The sequence below is a fragment of the Hemiscyllium ocellatum genome, chromosome 10, assembly GCF_020745735.1.
Source record: "Hemiscyllium ocellatum isolate sHemOce1 chromosome 10, sHemOce1.pat.X.cur, whole genome shotgun sequence".
NCBI classification, from domain to species: domain Eukaryota; kingdom Metazoa; phylum Chordata; class Chondrichthyes; order Orectolobiformes; family Hemiscylliidae; genus Hemiscyllium; species Hemiscyllium ocellatum.
Window position 1 is genome coordinate 75,997,027 of NC_083410.1, and position 23,883 is coordinate 76,020,909.

Genomic DNA, 23,883 nt, shown 5'->3' on the forward strand with positions numbered 1-23,883 from the left:
GGGGCTGGACGGGCTGACTGTGGAGTTCTTCAGGGCGTTCTGGGACGTCCTGGGGAGCGACTACGCACAGGTCCTGGGGGAGTGTCTAAATGCCGGAGAGCTGCCCCTTCCTTGGCGCAGGGCGGTCATCGTCCTGCTGCCAAAGAAGGGGGACCTTCGTTCTTTGAAGAACTGGCGTCCGGTCTCCCTCCTCAGCACGGACTACAAAATCTTTGCCAGGGTGTTGTCTTCTCGCCTGGCTTCCGTGCTGGCCCACATGATTCACCCGGACCAGTCCTACACGGTCCCGGGCCGGAGGATACAAGACAACGTCCATCTGGTCCGGGACCTGATCCATTTCTGTCGACGGGCTGGTCTGCCGAGCGCCTTCCTGTCTCTCGACCAGGAGAAGGCGTTCGACAGGGTCGATCACGAGTACCTGCTCGGGACTCTGCGGGCGTTCGGGTTCGGGACGCAGTTCGTCGCCCGGATCCGACTTTTGTACGCCGCCGCAGAGTGTCTGGTTAAAGTTAACGGGTCCCTGACGGCGCCCCTTCGCTTCGGGAGAGGAGTGCGTCAAGGCTGCCCCCTGTCCGGCCAGCTGTATTCCCTGTGCGTGGAGCCTTTCCTGCGCCTCTTGCGGAGGAGGTTGTCGGGGCTGGTTCTGCGCGGCGCGGGCGCGGGGGTGGTCCTCTCGGCCTACGCCGACGACGTGCTCCTCACTTTCACCGACCCGGCTGACCTGGGGAGGATGCGCGAGTGCCAGGCCGTGTACTCGGCGGCGTCTTCCGCCAGGATCAACTGGGCCAAATGTTCCGGGCTACTGGTGGGTCCGTGGCGGGTGGACTCCCTGCCGGAGGAGTTTCGGGGGTTCAGCTGGAGTACCACCCATCTCCTCTACCTGGGGGTCTACCTCAGCCCGACCGAGGAATCCTGGCCGGCCAACTGGCAGGAGCTGGAGGCCAAAGTCTCGGCTCGCCTAGGCCGCTGGACAGGACTGCTCCGAGTGCTATCTTACAGGAGCCGAGTGCTGGTCATAAACCAGCTGGTGGCCGCCATGCTGTGGTACCGGCTGGTCACTTTGGTCCCTCCTCCTGGCTTTGTCGCTGACATCCAGAGAACGTTGGTCGACTTCTTCTGGGACAAAAAGATGCACTGGGTCGCTGCGCAGGTTCTGAGTCTCCCCATTGAGGAGGGCGGTCAGTCGCTGGTGTGCGTCCGCACCCAGGTCGCGACCTTCCGCCTTCAGACCTTGCAGCGATACCTTTACGTCGAGCCTCCTCCTAGGTGGTGCGCCCTGGCGACGTATTTTTTCCGCCAGGTGCGTAACCTCAACTACGACACGCAGCTCCTGTTCGTCGATCGTGACGGTTTGGAGGTCGCCCTCAAGGTGCTGCCTGTCTTTTACCAGGACCTGATCACTGTCTGGAACATGGTCGAATCGCGTCGCGCCTACCCTCCGGCAGGAGTAGCGGCTGTCGTCAGGGAGCCGTTGCTCAGGAATCCGCACCTCCGTGCTCGCGGGTTCGAGTGGCTGTCGGAGGGGAGGGCCGTGGCGGCGAGGGTGACCAGGGTCGGGGACGTGCTGGGTGCCGGGGGCCTGGGCTGGACGTTGCCGCAAGACATAGCGAGCAGGGCAGCGGTAGACGTCCGGTACGTGGCCACCGGCATCCGACGCCTTAAAACGGCGGTGCTCGGACCCGACGTAGTGCACCAGTTGGAGGACGCTCAGGTGTGCGGTGGGATCCCGTCCGCGCTCACCCCTGCCCGGACGGAATTTCACATCGGCCCCAGGGTCCCGTACTTCCCGCGGGAGCCTGTGCCCCACAACCTGAGCCGCCTCCGAAATTTTAGGTTTGTCCCGTTCAAGGACGTTAAAAGGCGGGTCCTGTACAGACTGCTGCTGCACACCGTCCACCTCTTCTCCCTCATCCACCGCCCGGACACGCCCTGGCGTGCCCATTTGCCACTGGGCGGTGGGGGTCCCCAGTGGAGGGCCCTCTACGCAGGAGTCCTCCCCCTTTCTCTCGGGGATCTGGGGTGGAGGGTGTTGCACGCAGCAGTCCCCTGCAACCGCAGATTGCGGTGGTTCACGGACTCCCAGCCCAACTGCTTGTTCTGTGGCGCTGTGGAGTCCGTGGACCATGTGTATGTTGGGTGTGGGCGTTTGCACTCCCTTTTTGATTTTCTTAAAAACCTCCTCCTCTGCTTTTGTTTGCACTTCAGTCCCACGCTCCTGATCTTCGGGCACCCGGTGCGGAGGAGGGAGGGCAGGTCTGAAGATCTCCTCGTGGGTCTGCTCCTGGGCCTGGCCAAACTGGCCATAAACAGGTCCAGGCAGCGGGCCGTGGAGGGGGTCGTTAGGGCCGACTGCCTGCCCCTCTTCCGCGGTTACGTTAGGGCCCGGGTGTCCTTGGAGAAGGAGCACGCGGTGTCCACCAACACCCTGGAGTTGTTCAGGGAGAGGTGGGCGCCGCAGGGAGTGGAGTGCATCATTTCCCCCTCCAACTCTATTTTGATTTAGTCCCTGCCCTCCCCTTCACTGTTTTGATCACACAGCATTGCCCTTTGATGTGAAGGGCACTGCTTGTCACAGGCCACTCGGGTGTTTTCCTACTTTTCCTGGTGGTGGAAATTGAATAAAGATTTGTACACCTTGTCTCTCACTGTGTCTCACACCTGCGCGCACACACCATGGGTGCTGGGGTTAAAAATAATAAGCACTACTGCAGTTAGGCGGTAGTGTGGGGGTTAAAAAAAGAAAAAAAAATATAACCAGGAAAAAAAAAGAAAAAAAAAATGAACAGGAGTGCTTTTGACGTGAAGGGCACTGCTTGTCACAGGCCACTTGGGTGTTTTCCTACTTTTCCTGGTGGTGGAAATTGAATAAAGATTTGTACACCTTGTCTCTCACTGTGTCTCACAGCTGCACACACACACCATGGGTGCTGGGGAAAATAAGCACTACCGCAGTTAGGCGGTAGTGTGGGGTTAATAGAAAAAAGAAAGGAAAAAAAAATATAACCAGGGGATGGGGCACTGCTTGTCAAAAAAGGAAAAAACAGGGACTCCTAGTCCCTGCCCTCCCCTTCACTGTTTTGTTCACACAGCATTGCCCTCTTTGATGTGAAGGGCACTGCTTGTCACTGGCCACTCGGGTGTTTTTCTACTTTTCCTGGTGGTGGAAATTGAATAAAGATTAGTACACCTTGTCTCTCACTGTGTCTCACAGCTGCATACACACACACACACACACACACACCATGGGTGCTGGGGATAAAAAAAAGAAGAAAAAAAAAATGAACAGGAGTGCTTTTGATGTGAAGGGCACTGCTTGTCACAGGCCACTCGGGTGTTTTCCTATTTTTCTGGTGGTGGAAATTAAATAAAGATTTGTGCACTAAAAAAGAAAAAAAAATGAACAGGAGTGCTTTTCCCCCTCCAACGCTATTTTGATTTAGTCCCTGCCCTCCCCTTCACTGTTTTGATCACACAGCATTGCCCTTTGATGTGAAGGGCACTGCTTGTCACTGGCCACTCGGGTGTTTCCTTTCTTCCTGGTGGTGGAAATTAAATAAAGATTTGTGCACTTTGTGTCTCTCACTGTGTCTCACACCTGCACACACACACCATGGGTGCTGGGGATAAAAATAATAAGCACTACCGCAGTCAGGCGGTAGTGTGGGGGTTAAGAAAAAAAAAGAAGAAAAAAAATGAACAGGAGTGCTTTTGATGTGAGGAGCACTGCTTGTCACAGGCCACTCGGGTGTTTTCCTATTTTTCTGGTGGTGGAAATTAAATAAAGATTTGTGCACTAAAAAAGAAAAAAAAATGAACAGGAGTGCTTTTCCCCCTCCAACTCTATTTTGATTTAGTCCCTGCCCTCCCCTTCACTGTTTTGATCACACAGCATTGCCCTTTGATGTGAAGGGCACTGCTTGTCACTGGCCACTCGGGTGTTTCCTATCTTCCTGGTGGTGGAAATTAAATAAAGATTTGTGCACTAAAAAAGAAAACAAAATGAACAGGAGTGCTTTTCCCCCTCCAACTCTATTTTGATTTAGTCCCTGCCCTCCCCTTCACTGTTTTGATCACACAGCATTGCCCTTTGATGTGAAGGGAGCTGCTAGTCACTGGCCACTCGGGTGTTTCCTATCTTCCTGGTGGTGGAAATTAAATAAAGATTTGTGCACTTTGTGTCTCTCACTGTGTCTCACACTTGCACACACACACACACCATGGGTGCTGGGGAAGAAAATAAGCACTACCGCAGTTAGGCGGTAGTGTGGGGGATAATTAAAAAAAAAGAAAAAAAAGAAAAAAAAATGAACAGGAGTGCTTTTCCCCCTCCAACTCTATTTTGATTTCGTCCCTGCCCTCCCCTTCACTGTTTGATCACACAGCATTGCCCTTTGATGTGAAGGGCACTGCTTGTCACTGGCCACTCGGGTGTTTTCCTCTCTTCCTGGTGGTGGAAATTGAATAAAGATTCATGCACTTTGTGTCTCTCACTGCATCTCACACCTGCACACACACACCATGGGTTCTGGGGAAAAAATAAGCACAATACGGTGATAGTGTGGGGGTTTTAAAAAAAACAGCAAATTGGGCCGTGGAGGGGGTCGTATAGAAAAAAAAAGAGACTTGCCCTTTGATATATAAAAAAATAAAAAAGAATGTTCACACAGCATTGGCTTTTGTGAAGGGCACTGCTTGTCACTGGTCCACTCGGGTGTTTCCTTTTGAGAGCTGGGGGAAAAAAAATTTTAAAAAACAGCAAATAGAACAGCACGGTGGCTCAGTGGTTAGCACTGCTGCCTCACAGCACCAGGGTCCTAGTTCAATTCCAACCTTGACCTAACTGTCTATGTGGAGTTTGCGCATTCTCCCTGTGTCTGTGTGGGTTTCCTCCCACAGTCCAAAGATGTGCAGGTCAGGTAAATTGGCCATGCTAAAAAAAATGAACAGGAGACACCTGAGCTAGCTGGGTCAGTTTTATGCAGTATGCACAAGTAAATAAAGGGTGACACAATAGGGCGGAACGATGGCTAGGTGGTTAGCACTGCTGTTCTAGGTTCGATTCCAATCTCGGGTGACTGTCTGTGTGGAGTTTGCACGTTCTCCCTGTGTCTGCGTGGATTTCCTCTGGGTGTTCTGGTTTCCTCCCAGAGATTGGCCGTGTTAAATTGCCCATAGTCAGAGGGAATTGGGTCTGGGTGGGTTACTTTTCAGAGGGTCAGCATGGACTGGTTGGGCCGAAGGGCCTGTTTCCACACTATAGGGAATCTAATCTAATACTAATAAATATAGGCCTTCATGGAGTTACTTCAGTGGCGAAGAGAGAAAAACACGCCCCAAAGAGATTTGCTTGCAACAGCTGTCTTTGAGTGGGGTAAGCATTTCTGGCATTATGCCACTACTTGGAAAACTTAATTCATTCAACCCTGCTGTCAAAGACTGGACCAAGTATGTGGAAAGACTGCGTTATTTTTTCTGGGCAAAGTACATTAAGACAGATGAAAAGCAATGAGTAATTTGCCTGCCAGCTTTTGGACCTGCAGCTTTTTCAGTTATTAGAAGTCTAACTTTCTCTGAGGCACTCAATACCAAAGCCTTCCAAGAGCTGACAGATATATTGATCACTGACAATATCAGACTGTGGACACAAAAATATCCCATCCCAGCAAAACTAAAACAGCTGGTGATAATGGGGGAAATACAAAGGCCCTCACAACTAGAATTGAAACTTTTGTGAACCCAACGAGACTGAATCACCATGGAGGATTGCATATTATTATGGGGAGCAAGAGTGACTGTCATCAACAAACATTACTGCCAAATACTGGTTGAACTCCACCAGGGTCATCCAGGAGTTTCCAATGTGAAGATTTTGGTGAGAAGTTATGTATGGTGGCCAGGACTGGATGCCAACATAGTGGAGCAGTGCCCAGCATGCCAACAAGGATAAAACCTACCACTAGCAGCACCCCATCTTCGTGAAGATGGTCATGGAAAGCCTGGACTCAGTTACATTTTGAATGTGCTGGTCCTTTTATGGGCTCTAGGTTTTTAGTCATCATGGACACCTACTTAAAGTCATTGGATTTGCATAGAGTCCATTCATCAAACACAGGGATGACGATTGAATAGTTGCAAGATTCTTTTGCAGTACCTGGACTCCTGGAGATGTTGGTTACGGACAATGGGCCATCATTTATTGGAAGGAAATTCGAGTATTTCCTAAAGTTGAATGGCATTTGACATGTAAGGCAGCTCCATACCATCCATTGTCCAATGGTCCGGTGGAAAGCACAAGCCTGTAGCGTCACTCATACCAAACTGTTTGAATACAGGATCACCTATAGGAATTTGATCTGGATGAATGTGAGGTGATGCACTTGGGCAGGACAAATAAGGCAAGGGAATACATGAATGGTAGGACACTGGGAAGCACTGAGGATCAGAGGGGCCTTGGTGTCCATGTCCAACATTCCCTTAAGGTAGTGTGGGATAGATAGATAAACTGGTTAAGAAGGCAAATGGGTTACTTGCCTTAATTAGATAAGGCATAGAATTTAAGAGCAGGGAGGGTATGTTGGAACTATGTGAAACATTGGTTAGGTCATAGGTAGAGTATTGTGTGCAGTTCTGGATTCCACAATGTAGGAGGATGTGATTACACTGGAGAACATGCAGAAAAGATTTATGAGGATTTGCCTGAGCTGGAAAGTTTTATTATGGGTTAGGTTTCGTTAAAATATTTATGGAAGATTGGAGACTGCAAGGAGAACATTAAATAGAGTCTGGAGGCAAGAAAATGCACTACAAATTTCATCATCATCATCTCATGAGCTGCGTTTCTACTAATGTTTCTTGTGCATAGGCCTCCAAGGTCCATCTGTGGCAAAACCTTCTGGATCCAGAAGTCAATGCATCTGCACACAAATCAGCATGCATGGACTTTCTGAGTGGCTGCACTGGGTTGGAAAAATTAAAGAACAGTATTGAAATAAAAGAGAAAGAAATTGGAAATAATATCATTTCATTTGTGAAACTAGACCAGACAGTGGATTAATGATAAGTTTAAATTGTTTCATGCATTTTACCAGCTGAAACCACAAATATGTTACACCAAATACTCTAGTGTTACTACAGGCAGAGAAACAACACAACTGATAAAGTGAAAAACAATGAATTTACCTGTAGCATATCAGCTAGTATTGGATTCACATTTCATGGCTGACCCATTAATGTAAATCTTTTCCTTGCACTTCTTTTTCTTTATGATTTGTTCACAGGATGGGTGCATCACTGGCTAGATGTATATGTGTTGCCCATTCCTAATTCCCTTTGATCAGGTGGTGATAAGCCACATGCATGAACCACTGCAGTCCTTGGGCATAGATATACCTGTCAGGAAGGGAGTTCAGGGATTTGACCAGTGACAGTGAAGGATTGGATCCAGCACCAGCACCTCCACATCAGTAAAGGATTGATGATATGTATTTCCAAGTCAGGATGGTGTGTAGCTTGGGGAAGAGCTTGTGCTGGCGCCAATCCTATGCATTTGCTGCCCTTGTCGGTTTAGATGCTAATGGTCATGGGTTTGGCAGATAAGATTGGATTAGATTTCCTACAGTGTGGAAACAGGCACTTCAGCTCAACACGTCCAACTGACCCTCCGAAGAGCGACCCACCCAGACCTATTCCCTTACATTTACCCCTGACTAATCTACCTAACACTAAGGGCAATTTAGCATGGCCAATTCACCTAACCCGCACATCTTTGAACTGTGGGAGGAAACCGGAGCACCCGAACGAAACCCACACAGACACAGGGAGAATGTGCAAACTCCACACAGACAATTACCCAAGGCGGGAATTCAACCCGGGTCCCTAGCGCTGTGAGGCAACAGTGCTTACCACTGAGCCACCTTGCCACGATATCAAAGAAATTTGCTCTAAGGCTGAAAATAGTGCATTTGTTGAAGGAGATTTGGTGAATTACATTCATCTGGGAAAGTTGAAAGTACTCCAACATTCTCCTGCCATATGCCTTGTAGATGATGGACAGGCTTTAAGAATATAAAAATGTACCTATTCACAGCCTCTGACAAATTCTTGCAGCCACAGTTTCATGAAACAATTCTAAAGCTCCAGGCAAAAATTCCATTATATATTACATATTGAAAGTACATGAAAGCTGCAGTCAACAAAAAGTTGTAAGTTTGCCAAAATGATTCCAGGAATGGGAAAATATAGACATGATGAAAGACTGGCTCTAAGGAATAAAATAATAAATTTGAAATGAGGTGTTAAAACATGATTGAGTAAAAAATGAGGTCTGCAGATGCTGGAGATCACAGCTGCAAATGTGTTGCTGGTCAAAGCACAGCAGGCCAGGCAGCATCTCAGGAATAGAGAATTCGACGTTTCGAGCATAAGCCCTTCATTATTCCTGATGAAGGGCTTATGCTCGAAACGTCGAATTCTCTATTCCTGAGATGCTGCCTGGCCTGCTGTGCTTTGACCAGCAACACATTTGCAGCTGTTAAAACATGATGCTAAGATTTCCATATACAGACAATAAAACAAATGAAGAGGAACTTGAAATTGCAAGAAGAAAAAGAATTCCAGGAAGTGACATCTAGAAAAAACAGTATCAGCATTTGCTCAGAAATGAAAAGCTACGGAGTTCTCTTCTGGAGTGTGTGGTATTATAAACTTCAGAACTTTAACAACTTTTCATGGATTGAATGAAGCAGCAATAACTCTTTCTGGTTTAAACATTTAAGTGACAAGGGCAAACAACTGAAAGTGATTAGCCAAGTCTGACAAAATGAACAAAACTGTTGTGACACCTGCTTGATATCTGGCTGCCTTAGGCCACAAGGACATCTGATTGCCCTACAGAAGAACTTAAGAAGTTAGCTGCAGGAAAGATGTGTCTTTTTTCCTACAGATATGTCACAAGGAACAAAGTTACTTCTGATAAAAAGGCAAGCTTGCAATATCTTGGATGAAAGAATCTCAAAGATCATTGATAATATCACCCCATAGATCTGAAGGATGAAAATCTGTATAACAATCCAACACCAGAACTCTTCTTCAGTAGAACTTCAAAGGATAACATTGCATAAGGATCAAATCCTGGATGTTAGAGAACAATGTTGGTTGGAATCGTAGCTAAATTCCACCATTAATTGGGTAATGGTCAAGCTGAGCCATGAGGCTAAACTTGCTTACCTGAAGGGTCTTATTTTGGTAGCTACATGCAATAAAGATTTAGTCATTGTTTCAGTACTTGATTGTGAGAGTTCATAATGTGTAGCTGGCTTAAAGGTAACTTGTGATTTACCCACAACAAGGGCAAATTGCAAAGTAGCAGAAAAGGCATAGTTGTAGAAAAACTCTCGTGGCTGTGTGAGGATGAAACAAGACAGACCAGTATGGCATACCAATAAAGCAGATCTCCTGGCAGGAGTAGCTATTGCAATAGACAAGCAGGAGGCTGGAAGTCAATGTTTCAGGTGTAACTCTTCTTCAAGTCTTGCCAAGGCAAAATTTCCTTTCTGTAGTGTGTTAGACTGAGATTGGAGGAATGCAATGTTCTTCTAATTCTAATAGTCCACAGATCACAACACCAAGTTAAAATAATGAGTTTTGAGAAGATTTGCAGCTCAGGTGGAGGTTTTGGATGCAGGTTTGCTCACTGAGCTGGAAGGTTCATTTCCAGACATTTCGTCACCCTACTAGGTAACATCTTCAGTGGGCCTCAGGTGAAGGACTGTATATGGTTCCTGCTTTCTATTTATATGTTTGGGTTTCTTTGGGTTGGTGATGTCATTTCCTGTGGTGATGTAATTTCCTGTTCTTTTTCTCAGAGGGTGTGGATGGGGTCTAACACGATGTGTTTTTTGATAGAGTTCAGGTTGGAATGCCATGCTTCTAGGAATTCTTGATGTGTGTCTTTGTTTGGCTTGTCCTAAGATGGATGTGTTGACCCAGTCAAAGTGGCATCCTTCCTTATCTGTAGGTAAGGATATGAGTGAGAGAGGGTCTTGTCGTTTTGTGGCTAGTTATTTTTCACATATCCTGGTGGCTAGTTTTCTGCCTGTTTGTCCAATGTAGTGTTTGCTACAGTTCTTGCATGGTATTCTGTCATGATATTAGTTTTGCTTGTTGTCTGTATAGGGTCTTCCAAGTTCATTAGCTGCTGTTTTAGTGTGTTGGTGGATTTGTGGGCTACCATGATGCCAAGGGGTCTGAGGAGTCTGGCAGTCATTTCTGAGATGTCTTTGATGAAGGGGAGAGTGGTTAGGGTTTCTGGATGCGTTTTGTCTGCTTGATTGGGCTTGTTGCTGAGAAATTGACGGACAGTGTTCATTGGATACTCATTCGTTTTGAATACATGGTATAGGTTATTTTCCTCTGCTCTGCGTAGTTCCTCTGTGCTGCAGTGTGTGTTGACTCGTTGAAATAATGTTCTGATGTAGCTTCATTTGTGGATGTTCGGATGATTGCTTCTAGAGTTCGATATTTGGTCTGTATGTGTTGTTATCCTGTAGATGCTGGTTTGAAGTTGCCCATTGGCTGTTCGCTCTACTGTAACATCTAGGAATGACAGTTTGCTGTTGTTTTCTTCCTCTTTAGTGAATTTTACGCCAGTAAGGGTATTATTGATGGTCTTGAAGATTTCCTCTAATTTGTTTCGTTTAGTGATGACAAAGGTGTCATTCGCTTGGCAGAGTCAAAGCTTGGATTAGATGCTTGGCAGAGCTGTTTGTTCGAGTCTCTGCATTACTGCCTCTGCCAAGAACTGCCTCTGATATCAGAGATCCCATGGGTGTTCTGTTGGTTTGTCTATAGGCTTAGTTGTTGAAGGTGAAGTGTGTGGTAAGGCATTGGTCCAGTAGGTTGACGATACTGTCCTTGCTGATTAAGTTAGTGGCGTTTTGTGTATGTGTCTTTGGGTCTTCTAATAGTAGAGTCAGTCTTTCATTGTCCAGGTTAATGTTGATTGATGTAAACAGGGCTGTTACATCAAAAGAGACCATTATTTCATCCTCTTTTGTCTTAGTGTCTTTGATGGTCTTCAGGAATTCTTGGGTGGAGTGAAGTGAGTCTTCTACTAAGTCTTTGGTGTAGCTCCTTGGCTAATCTGTAAGTTGGTGTTCCAGGTAGTAAGACTATGGATCTGAGGGGGCTCCAGGTTTGAGAATTTTGGGTAATTCATAGAAGGATGTTGTGTTGGATCTGTTTGGTTTCATTTTTTGGAAGATGGTCTTATTTATTTCTCCAGATTTCTGAAGTTTTTTGAGTAAGGCTGTGATTCAGTTCTCTAGTTGTGGGGTTGGGTCTATCGCCACTTGTAGGTAAGTGTTGGTATTTCAATGTAGTTTCTTTGATTTAGAATGACTGTCAAGCGTCCTTTGTCTGCAGGTAGGATAACAATATTTTTATTTTTTTTAGTCTTTCCAGTGCTTTCCTTTCTTGTGTGTTGAGTGTATTTCCTTCCTTTTTTTCTACTTAATGTTGGTGCAACTTCCTATCTGATGGCTTGCTGGGTTTCTTCTGTGAGTTGATTGTCTTTTAGTGTTGTTTCTAATGCTGCTAAGAAATCTTTCTTGTCCACATCCTGGCAGTTGTAATTTAATCCTCTTACTAAGATGGCTTTTTCAGTGTCTGTTAAAGGTCGGTCAGATAAGTTTTTTATCCATGCTTTTGTGTTGTCAGTGTTGTTACTTTGTGTAAGTTTGTCTAGTTTCTAGTCATTTACAAAATATTGTGCAAGAACTGTAACACCACAGGAAATGACATCACCACAGGAAATGATATCATCAGCCCAAAGGACCCCAAACATATAAATAGAAAGCAGGAATTTTCAGCATTGCTTTGCCTGAGGCCCACTGATGATATTATCTAGTAGAGTGATGAAACATCGGGAAATGAAACTTCCAGCTCAGCGAGCAAACCTACATCTACAAAATAAAAATATTTTTTCTAGTTACTTAAATGACCAAGTGCATATCTATCTATGACAGGTTTTAAATTAAAAAAATCTATCAGCCAGGTTTCTTAATAAACACATTTTTTTTAATCGAAACGAAAGTAATTTATTGAAGTCACAGTAATTAGTTAACATACTCAGCAGTAAAGATGTGTAAACATGTGTTACTCTGAATATTGGGAATCTAATAAAAAAACAGATTTTGCTGCAGAGATTGGCTTTCTGGAAAAAAAACCCAGCACTTTGGTCAATGGATTACTCTTAAAGGCAAAACAAAAATGTGTAAAATATTCTGGAGTCTATTGCTCTGATGTTCTGTTTTGTATGGTCAAATTTTTATCATTCGCAGTTGTCTCTGAAGTCCTGCAGTCACAGCTTGATTAAGAAATCTAATTAGATTAGACTTACAGTGTGGAAACAGGCCCTTTGGCCCAACAAGTCCACACCGACCCGCCGAAGCGCAACCCACCCATACCCCTACATTTACCCCTTACCCAACACAACGGGCAATTTAGCATGGCCAATTCACCTGACCCGCACATCTTTGGACTGTGGGAGGAAACCGGAGCACCCGGAGGAAACCCACGCAGACACAGGGAGAACGTGCAAACTCCACACAGTCAGTCGCCTGAGTCGGGAATTGAACCCGGGTCTCAGGCGCTGTGAGGCAACAGTGCTAACCACTGTGCCACCGTGAGATTTTTTTCTATAATCGCTCACTCAAAAGAATGATTAGGTTTCACCCTGAAGGAAGGTTTTCCTTTCAGAAATGAAAGGGATCAGCTAAGCAACCATTCTTTGCAAGCTTTCCTCCAACTCAACTTGTCCTTAGTAATGTTCCTCTAAATTAATATGCTTTGCGCAGCTTCTTTTTGATTCCATTTGTTCTTAACACTAAATTTAAATAACTAAATATTTGTTTCCAGCAAGGTCAAGTGGAACTGCAGAAGGGGCTCATATTTCAAACATTGTCAACTGAACCTATTGGCTCAAATAGAATTATTTGTGTCTTATAGAGGAGCAATGTTTTTGCAGTTAGACTTATCAGGGCATTCCAGAAATCAGTGCACCACTGAGAGTAGAAGAGCATACAGCTGAACATGAAGATAGGAAGAATGATTCCAGTGATAATGAGGTGACAGCTGTCTTCCAATGCAGCTGGCTTTTTGACATTCAGCCGCTTCTGATTTACTTTCATCACTCTTTCTTCTAATATTGTTTTATCATTAATCTTGTCAATTATTTCATTATTTTCTTTTTTTTCTCTACTGCATAACTATAAGAGTCATTGGATTTCCCCATGTGAACTTCCAAAAATGTGATGATCAGAAGAAATCTAGGATGACTAGGAGTTACCAGGTGGATCATATACATGAGAAATGTTGAGTGCCTAACTGATAAGAGATGCAAAATCAGACATTGCTAGGTCTGGCAGCATATGTGAAAAGAAAGCAGAGTTAACTGTTTATGATTCAGTGATCCTCCTTCATCACTGTACCTAAAATGTTAACTCTGTCTTCTCTCTGCCGTTCCTGCCAGACCTACTGAGTTTTTCCAGCAATTTCTGAATTTATTTCTGATTTCCAGCATATGCAATTTTTTTTGGATAAGGAATGCATACCAAATCCTCAGGTAGAAGTGATTGGTCTTGCTGTCAGCACTTGACAACTAGCGCAATGGTACATAAAAGTGAGAAAACTTGAACCAATGCGATGCTGGATGGCTCTTCTGAAGCATCCCAGTCACACCATAGTTTGATTTCATAAATGTTGCATAAAATAAGTTATGGCACTATAATGAACTATCATAGCCAAATAAATACTTCTGATGTGTAGTCATGCTGTAATGCAGTAGGATTCATAGGTTCATGCAGTGTAGCAAAGGTCCTTCCACCAACTGACATAACAACCAATAAAATCTGCCCCTTCTAAATCCTTAACATTATGACTATTCCAATTTATGTTGGGAAAGTTGAAACCCCTTTGTATAATTATCCCCTAGTATAATTATCCCCTAATGTAATTATCATCTGACACACTTCTGTGAACTATTTACATATTTGCTCCTGTATTTCCCGCTGACTTTCTGGGAGCCTATAATACACTCCCAGTAGGGTAGATGCACCCTTAGCATTCCTAAGTTTAGATTAGATTCCCTAAAGTATGGAAACAGGCCCTTCAGCCCAAGATGTCCACAATGACCCTACAAAGAGTAACCCACCCAGACCCATTACCCTACCTTATATTTACCCCCAACTAATACACCTAACACTATGGACAATTTAGCATGGCCAATTCACCTGACCTGCACATCTTTGGATTGTGGAAGGAAACTAGAGCACCTGGAAGAAACCCATGCAGAGGAAATTGATGGGATTGGAGGTTGAATATTCTTTAGGGCCTGACAGTCTACATCTCAGAATATCTAAGGAAGTGGCTCTAGAAGTAATGGTTACATTGGTCATCATCTTCCAAGATTCTATAGACTCTTGAATAGTTTCTACAGGTTGGAAGGAAGCTAATATAATCTATCAGACCACAAGAAATAAGAACATGAGTAGGCCATGCAGTCATCCGAGCCTGTTCCAACATTCAATGAGATTGTAACTGATCCAATATTCCTCATCTCCACTCCCCTGCATTATCTCCATTACTTTTAATTCTCAACTGATCAAGGATTAATCTATCTCAGCCTTTAATGTTCACAAGGCCTTGTCCACCACAGTTTTCTGTGGAAAAGAGTTCTGATGACTGACAACCCTCTGAGAGAAGAAATGCCTCCTCATCTTAGAGTTTTTGCATCCTTTTATTCTGAAACTATGCACCCTCACCTCACCCCCAGCCCCACCCCTGTCCAAGACTCATCCATGAGGGGAAACATCCTCTCAGCATTTACCCTGTTAAGTCCCTTAAGAATCCTATTTTTTTCAATGAGATGACTTCTTATTCTTCTAAACTCCTTTGCTCATAAGACTATCTCTCCACACTAAGGATCATCTTCATGAACCTTCCCTGCTCAGCATCCAGTGAAATGATATTTTTCCTTGAATACGGGGACAATAACTGATCATAGTACCCAAGAGTTAGTCTCACCAGCACCTTGTGCAGTGCAGTAAAACTCCCCACTCTTATATTCCAAACTCTTCCTGAATATCTGCTGCACCTGTGTGATAGCTTTCTACGTCTTATATACCAGTCCTCCAAATCCCTTTGTGTTGTGGCTTTCTCAATTTAAGTAACGTCCTGTCCTTTTGTTCTCCCTTCCAAAATGAGCAATTTCACACTTGCCCACATTATACTCCACTTGTCAATTTGTTTGCCCACTTAATTGACTTATCTGCTGTCACTGTAAACTGTTAATATACTTCTTGCAACTTGCCTTTCAACCTTTTTTTGTGTTGTCTGCAAATTTGGCAACAGTACATTTGCTTCCTTCCTCCAAGTCATTTATATTTATTGTAAGCAGATGTGGCCCCAGCACTTTGTCCTCCTAGTTTATTTTCTCTGTCTTTATTATCTTTTTCCTCCTGTGCTAGATTTGGAATTTGCCTTCATGCCTCTCATTGACGATTGCCTCCTTATCTCCTTTATCTTTCAATTTAATACTATCCTTAACTTCCTTGGTTAACCATGGTTGATTTATCCCTCTGGAACCCCAACAGTTACAGGTTGCCTACCTGAAAAAGAATGCCTGATCTCTATTTGCTGTTTCCTGCCTATTAGCTAATTCTCTATCCATACCAATATTCGGCCTCTAATATCATGTCTCATATCTTATAGCTTAACCTTTCATGAAGTACCTTGTTGAACATCTTCTGGAAGTCCCAGTATAACACATCTACAAGTGCTCTACTATCCACTCTGATTACAAATTCCTCAAATATCAAATAAATTAGTCAGATACAATTTCCCTTTCATGAAGCATGCTGATTCTGTTTGATCAGATTATGATTTTCCAAATGTTCTGCTATTACTTCCTTAATAATTGATTCCAATACTTTTCCAAAAATAGATGTTAGGCTAATCAGCTAAAACTTTTTTTTGTCTCCCTCCCTTTCCAGTGCTCTGGTACTTCCCCAGAATTCAAGGATTTTTGGAATATTGCAATCAATGCATTCACCATCCCTGAGGCTACCTTTTTTAGGATCCAAAGATGCAAGTCATCAAGGGCAAGGGACTTCTCTGGCTTTCGCACCAATAATTTGTCTCATATTACTTATGTCATGGTTGTGATGGCATTGATTCATCCTCTACATTCTTTAGTATTCATGGGATGTTTGAAGTAAGTATTCCATCATGGGGATTAATGCAAAATATCTGTTTAACTCCTCTGCCATTTCCTTGTTGCGCATAACTGTCTCATCCAACTCAATTTCTGGGGGCCGAATTTCACTTTTACCTTTCCTTCCTTACATATTTGAAGAAGCTTTTATGTCAGTTTTTATATTCCTCACTGGTTTTCCCTCCTGCTTTGTTTTCTCTGCCTTTATTATCTATTTCCTGCTTTGCTGGATGCTCAACTTGTCCTCATCTTCATGGCTCTTATTGATTTTTGCCTCCTTATATCCTGTACCTTTCAATTTAATGCTATCCTTAACTTCCTTGGTTAGCCATGGTTGATTTACCCTTCTCTCAGAAACCTTTCTCCTTATTGGGATTTCCTTTTGCTGAGAATCATGGATTATCTCCTTAAATATCTGCTAATCTATCTGCCTGTTCATTTTAGCCAGCTGTCTTCTAATTTCAGTGTAATTCCCTTTATTCACATTAAACACAATTGTTTATGACCCGTATTTCTCACTCTCAAAATGAATGTTAAATTCTATCATGTTATGATAGTTACTTCCGAAGAGATGTTTTACTGAGGTAATTTATTAAAGTACCTCATCACATTACCAAATCCAAGGTAGCATACTCTCTGGTTGGCTCCATGACATATTGGACTCAGAAACGATCACTAATGTACTCTATGAATTTGTGACTGCAGCTATTCTTTCTAACTTGTTAACCCAAATCAACTTAAAGATTAAAGCCACCCATATTATTACTCTATTCTTTTACATGCAACTGTTATTTGTTGACTTATAGCCTTTCATACAGAGTGGTTACTGTCTGGGGGCCTATACACTACCCCCACTATTTTCTTTCCCTACATTATCTGAATGTACAATATCTATCGCAACTGTTCTCATTTCACCTCTTGTTAAGAATGTTATCCCACCAATGTTTCTATCCCTCCTGTCTTTTTGAAAGATCACATTTCCCTGAATGTTACATTCCTAGTTTTGATCTCCTCCTTAGCATCTTTCCGTGGTGGCTATGAGATCACAGCTGCAAATGTGTTGCTGGTCAAAGCACAGCAGGCCAGGCAGCATCTCAGGAATAGAGATGCTGCCTGGCCTGCTGTGCTTTGACCAGCAACACATTTGCAGCTGTGATCTCCAGCATCTGCAGACCTCATTTTTTACTGCTATGAGATCACATTCATTTATCTTGATTTGTGGCATTAGTTCATCTACCTTAGTCCCAATGTTTTGAGCATTTAGATTAAATGTCTTTAAATTTGTTCTATCATTGTGTTTCTCTGAACTTTTATGGTTTGTTAGTGCAGTATAATATTCACATGTTCTGACCTTGCCTTTTAGTTTCTGGTAGCAATCAGCCTCATCACTAACTGACAATCCTACCTCCTCGTTTATCTTTGATTTTCTAACTCGCTATGCAACTGAGATCTGCAATGCCCTAGTATTTATTTTAAAGCCCTATCTGCTACCCTGGTCATGCAATTCGCCAGGACCCTTATTCTAATTTGATTCAGGTGGGTTTCATTCCATCAAAACGATATATGAAAAATGTTAACTTCCGTTATAAAAGAATGAATAGCTAAGCATTTGGAAAACAGTGACAGGATTAAGCAGAGTCAGATAGACTTACAAAAACGAAATTATGCTTTAAAAATCTACTGGAATTCTTTGGAAATGGAAGTAGCAGAGTTGATGAGGGGGAGTCAATGGATGATTTCAACAAAGTCCCACGAAAGAGGTTAGTGTGTAAAATTAAAACATGTGATTGAGTGTTGTGTGCTGAGATAGATAGAAACTGGTTTTCAGACAGGAAGAAAGAACAGGGCTAAACAAGTCTTTTTCCAAAACCTCATCCATTCATAATATGTACTAATGGTTTGGATGAGGGGACTAAATGTCATATCTCCACATTTACAGATGACACAAAGCAGGGTGGGATGGTGCGCTGTGAGGAGAATGCAGAGATGGTTCTGTTGAATGAGTGAGCAAATGCAGTATAATGTGGATAAATGTGAGGCCATCCATTTTGGGAGCAAAACCTGGAAGGCAGATTAATACCTGACTGGCTATAAAGTGAGAGAGGGTAATGTGCAATGAAACCTGGGTGTTCTCATACACCAGTTGTTGAAAGTAAGCATGCAGATACATCAGGCAGGAAAGAAGGCAATTGTTATGTTAGTAACAGGGTTGAGTACAGGAGTAGGGGTGTTTTGCTGCAGTTATATGGAGCCTAAGTGAAATCACACCTGGAATATTGCGCACAGGTTTGGTCTCCTTATCTGAAAAAAAGAAAGTTCTTGCTATAGGGGAAGTGCAGCGAAGGTTTATCACATTGATTCATGGTATAGTGGGACTGACATATGAGGAGAGAGGTTGAATTGGAAAGGAAAATTTTGTTGTGGGTACTATAAGTAGATAAAAATGGTTGGTTATCATGAAAAAAACTAGAGCAGCCAGAGGAAACCCATACAGACACAGAGAGAACGTGGAAATTCCACATAGACAGTTGCCCAAAAGCTGGAATCAAACCCAGGTCCCTGGTGCTGTGAGCCATCGTGTTGCCCCTTTTTTAAAAAAATGCAACTAGCTGTTAAGCAGTTATGATCAAGAGCAGAGGAGAAAGCAGGAAACATGTTTTCACTGCAGAAAGGTAGGGCACATTAAGGCAACTGCATGAGAAGCTGCAGGAAACCAAAGGGGACCATTGGTATTCAGCAAAGAGAAGCTGGAAAAGGAATTAAGGAAGAAAGCACCCTGAGCCAGCCAGTAGTAGTGGCTAAGATAAAAAGACAGTGGTGAATCCTGCAAAGAAGGTAGAAGGAAACAATATAAGTGAAGGATACCAGGGATTTTTTCAAAGGATACAATGAGGCCTTTTACTTCTAAACGAAGGACAAAGCCTATAGCAATTTCAAAGAAAATATGAACATCTCAAACTTTACTATCAAAGAATGGTTTAGCTTTTCCAACTGAAAGTCTGATGAAAACCAAGTTACTAAGAAGTAGGGTGGGAGGAGTATACATTCCAGTTACACAATAAGGCTGGACTACAACATCTTGTTAGGGGACATAACGGTAGGGTGATTGACAATTTGCTAATCAAAGGAGTAGATCCGCTGTTAAGAAGTGACCTTGTAGGACTGAAAATTGTTTCCTCACCTTGTAATGGAGGAGCCAGGGGACAGAGATGAGAGCGGAACACTAGAGAAGGGTGTTCCAGGTATCTTCCTAGCCTGCATAATGACTCAAGCAATGGTTCAGCAAGTAGATTCAATGGCAGAGGCAGCCACGCCACAAGCAGCAAGAGGGTGGCTGAAATTATTATAGGGAAGGAGATTGCTTGAGGGAGTGCTTGAGACACCAATTAATCGACCTACTTTTAAAATAAGAAGGTCTAGGATACCTTGTTAAAATGTTTTGAAGAGGTCTGGCCTGGTCTATAACATAGAACAATACAACACAGAATAGGCCCTTCGGCCCACAATGTTGTGCCAAACATTTGTTCTAGCTTAAGCACCTATCCAATTGCCGCTTAAAGGTCACCAATGATTCTGACTCTGCCACTCCCACAGGCAGCGCATTCCATGCCCCCACCACTCTCTGGATAAAGAACCTACCCCGACATCCCCCCTATACCTTCCACCCTTCACCTTAAAATTTATGTCCCCTTGTAACACTCTGCTGTACCCAGGGAAAAAGTCTCTGACTGTCTACTCTATCTATTCCCCTGATCATCTCATAAACCTCTATCAAGTCACCACTCATCTTTCGCCGTTCCAATGAGAAAAGGCCTAGCACTCTTAACCTATCCTTGTACAACCTATTTTCCATTCCAGGCAACAGCCTGGTAAATCTCCTCTGCACCTTCTCCAAAGCTTCCACATCTTTCCTAAAGTGAGGCGACCAGAACTGCACACAGTACTCCAAATGTGGCCTTACCAAGGTCCTGTACAGCTGTAACATCACCTCACGACTCTTGAATTCAATCCCTCTGCTAATGAACGCTAATACACCATAGGCCTTCTTACAAGCTCTATCCACCTGAGTGGCAACTTTCAAAGAGCTATGGACATAGACCCCAAGATCCCTCTGCTCCTCCACCTTACTAAGAGCCCTACCGTTAACCCTGTATTCCGCATTCTTATTTGTCCTTCCAAAATGGACAACCTCACACTTGACAGGGTTGAATTCCATCTGCCATTCCTCAGCCCAGCTCTGCACCATAGCTAAGTCCCTTTGCAGCTGACAACAGCCCTCCTCACTATCCACAACTCCACCTATCTTCATACGTTCTGCAAATTTACTGACCCACCCTTTGACTCCCTCTTCTAATTCATTAATAAAAATTACAAACAGCAGAGGACCCAGAACTGATCCCTGCTGAACTCCACTTGTAACTGGGCTCTAGGCTGAATATTTACCATCTACCACCACTCTCTGACTTGGACCGGTTAGCCAGTTCTCTATCCAACTGGCCAAATTTCCCACTATCCCATGCCTCCTGAATTTCCGCATAAGCCTACCATGGGGAACCTTATCAAATGCCTTACTAAACTTCATGTACACTACATCCACTGCTCTACCCTCATCCACATGCTTGGTCACTCCCTCAAAGAATTCAATAAGACTTGTAAGGCAAGACCTACGCCTCACATATCCATGCTGGCTGTCCCTAATCAAGCAGTGTCTTTCCAGATACTCATAAATCCTATCCCTCAGTACCCTTTCCATTACTTTGCCTACCACCGAAGTAAGACTAACTGGCCTGTAATTCCCGGGGTTATCCCTATTCCCTTTTTTGAACAGGGGCACAGCATTCACCACTCTCCAGTCCCCTGGTACCACCCCTTTGACAGTGAAGACGAAAAGATCATTGCCAATGGCTCTGCAATTTCCTTTCTCTCAGGCCCATTGAGTCTGTTCTACCATTTAATCATGTCTGAAATATTTCTCAACCCCATTTTCCTGCCTTCTCCCAGTAATCCCCTTCTAATCAAGAACCTATCTATCTTTGTTCAAGGATTGTGCAAAGATTTGTAGCTCTGGTGCCAGATGCAGTTGCTGTGGGTATTTTCACCAAGTTGTGAATTTGGTTTGCAGGCATTTCATCCCTTTTCTACGTGATATCTTCAGTAACATGAAGCCTCATGTGAAACACTACTAGCCTGTATCAGTGGGAACTTATTTGATTTCATTCCTGCTACTTCTGATTATTGACCCAATATATTGATCACTTCAATGAACAACTGGAACTGGCAACCAGAAGCAACTCTTTACTGAAGCTTGCAACTCCCCTGGATGTAAGCATCTTGTGATTGCTACAGCTAAAAACAAACTAGAAAAAACCTGAACTGGCCACTCTCCTTCCATTGTTAAATTACACTCTTCAGCATCTCTACCTTTACGATCTCTTTTCAAAACAAAAACCATGGACAAAATAACAAAATAACAGCATCATCACAGGCCAAAAAGCTCAATTGTTCTCTTGTATCTTATGATCTTAAGGTCTACATGCTCGAAGACCTTAAGTCATGGTTGAGTTGGGCTGAGAGCAGGTACGCTAATTTGTGAGACTCATGGGTAAAAAGTCAAGAAAGAGTGTGGCCTTTGACCATGGAGGCACTTTGTGAAGAAGTAGTTTAATGTAAAGAGTCATTCCACAAGCTGCAATGGTACTGACAAGCAAGTTGTCAGCACCCTCTCTGTTTTACCATTTGGTTTTATAAGCCATGAATTTCTCAACTGTGGAAAGGAATTCTGGAAGTGCTTGGCTCCACGGAATATTTAATTCTATTCATCACAGTGAGTGCTGGCCATTTTGTATCTGAAATGAATTTAGATACCTATCATAAACTCAAAAGGCAGAATGGAATTCTCCCCTCTTTCAGATGATGAGAATAATGGTGAGTAAAACTGATTTAATTAGGCAAAAATCCAAAACTCAGATTCTCAACATCAAGGAAAAGCATGCCCACTTATGTCATCACACCAGTTCAGAATCTCACAGTTGAGTATTGAGAAGCTTATTTCTATCTCTTTTTCAGTCTAACTCACCGTCTTAGATTAGATTCCCTACAGTGTGGATGGAAACAGGCCCTTCGGCACAACAACTCCATCCAGACTCATTTCTCTCTGATTAATGTACCTAACATTATGGGCAATTTAACATGGCCAATTCACCTGAACTGCACATCTTTGGACTGTGGGAGGAAACCAGAGTGAACCCACACAAACACGGGAGAATGTGCAAACTCCACATAGGCAGTCACCCAAGGCTGGAATGGAATCTGGGACCCTGGTGCTGTGAGGCAGCAGTGCTAACCACTGAGCCACCATTGTGCCACAGTAATGTGATACTTTGTTTTATATGACTCCTCAAGTCAAACATTCGCATTTTGGCCTCAAAATGTTAGCCACGATAACTTTAGTCTTATGAACCTTGATATTGACTATGTATCATCCATATAAAAAGCAGTGAAAAATATTAAAACAAATATTTATAAATAGGGAATTGAAATAAAAATAATGTCGTTGAAATTTAAAGATTTGGGGCCTAATATCGTGAAATTACCACTGCAAATCTTAAGAGCTTCAGAATTATGCTTTCTGCTTTGTTAATAAATATCTTTTTGAACAATGTGAAAAATAAAAAAAATCGAACTGTTTGGACACTTTCTGGAGTTAAAAAGGGCTTATTGGCTTAATTTCTGGAAAAAACTGACTTGTGAAGAAATGATGGGACATCTGTGCTGATGGTTGCTTAGCAATCCTGGCTCGATTTGGTTTCTGTTTCAAATGTCTGATGAGTCACAAAGGAACTGAAGAGTGGATCATGTGGCAACAGCCCCCGTGATGAGCATCCAGCAGAGGGCGATGGAGAGGGAGATGCATATAGGATTCTATGACTTGATGAATTGAAAAAAGGCTAATTTTATGAAAATAAGACACAGTTTTGCCTAAATGGAATGGCAGCAAATAAGTAGCAAGAAATAGGGCCCACTGACATTGAGAGAGAGAGAGAGAGAGAGAGAGAGAGATGATATTTTTACATCATCGTTAGCCACGGGTGAGGTTCCAGAAAACTGGAGGACAGCAAATGTTCTGCCCTTATTTGGAAGGACTGCATAGAGGAACCTTGGAACTGTAGAACAGTAAGCCTAACATCTGTGGTAGGTAAGTTACTTGACAGAAGATTCTGAAAGATAAGGCAGGTTTTGATGATCAGTTGCCAGCTTGGTGCGTGGAAGATTATGCCCCACAAATTTGCTACAGTTATTTGTGAAGTGACCAGGAAGGTTGACATAGGCTATATGGATTTCAGTAAGGCTTTTGATAAAGTTCCACATGGTAGGCTACTCTGACATGTCAGATCACATGGAAACCAGACGGAGTTGGCCATTTGTATACACAATTGGCTTGATGGTAGGAAGAAGAGAGTAATAGTGGAAGGATGCTTGTCGGACTGGAAGCCCGTGACTAGTGGGGTGCCTCAGGGTTGGTGCTGGACCCATTACTGTTTGTTATCTATATCAATGATTTGGATGAGAATCAGATTCCCTGCAGTGTGGAAACTGGCCCTTTGGCCCAACAA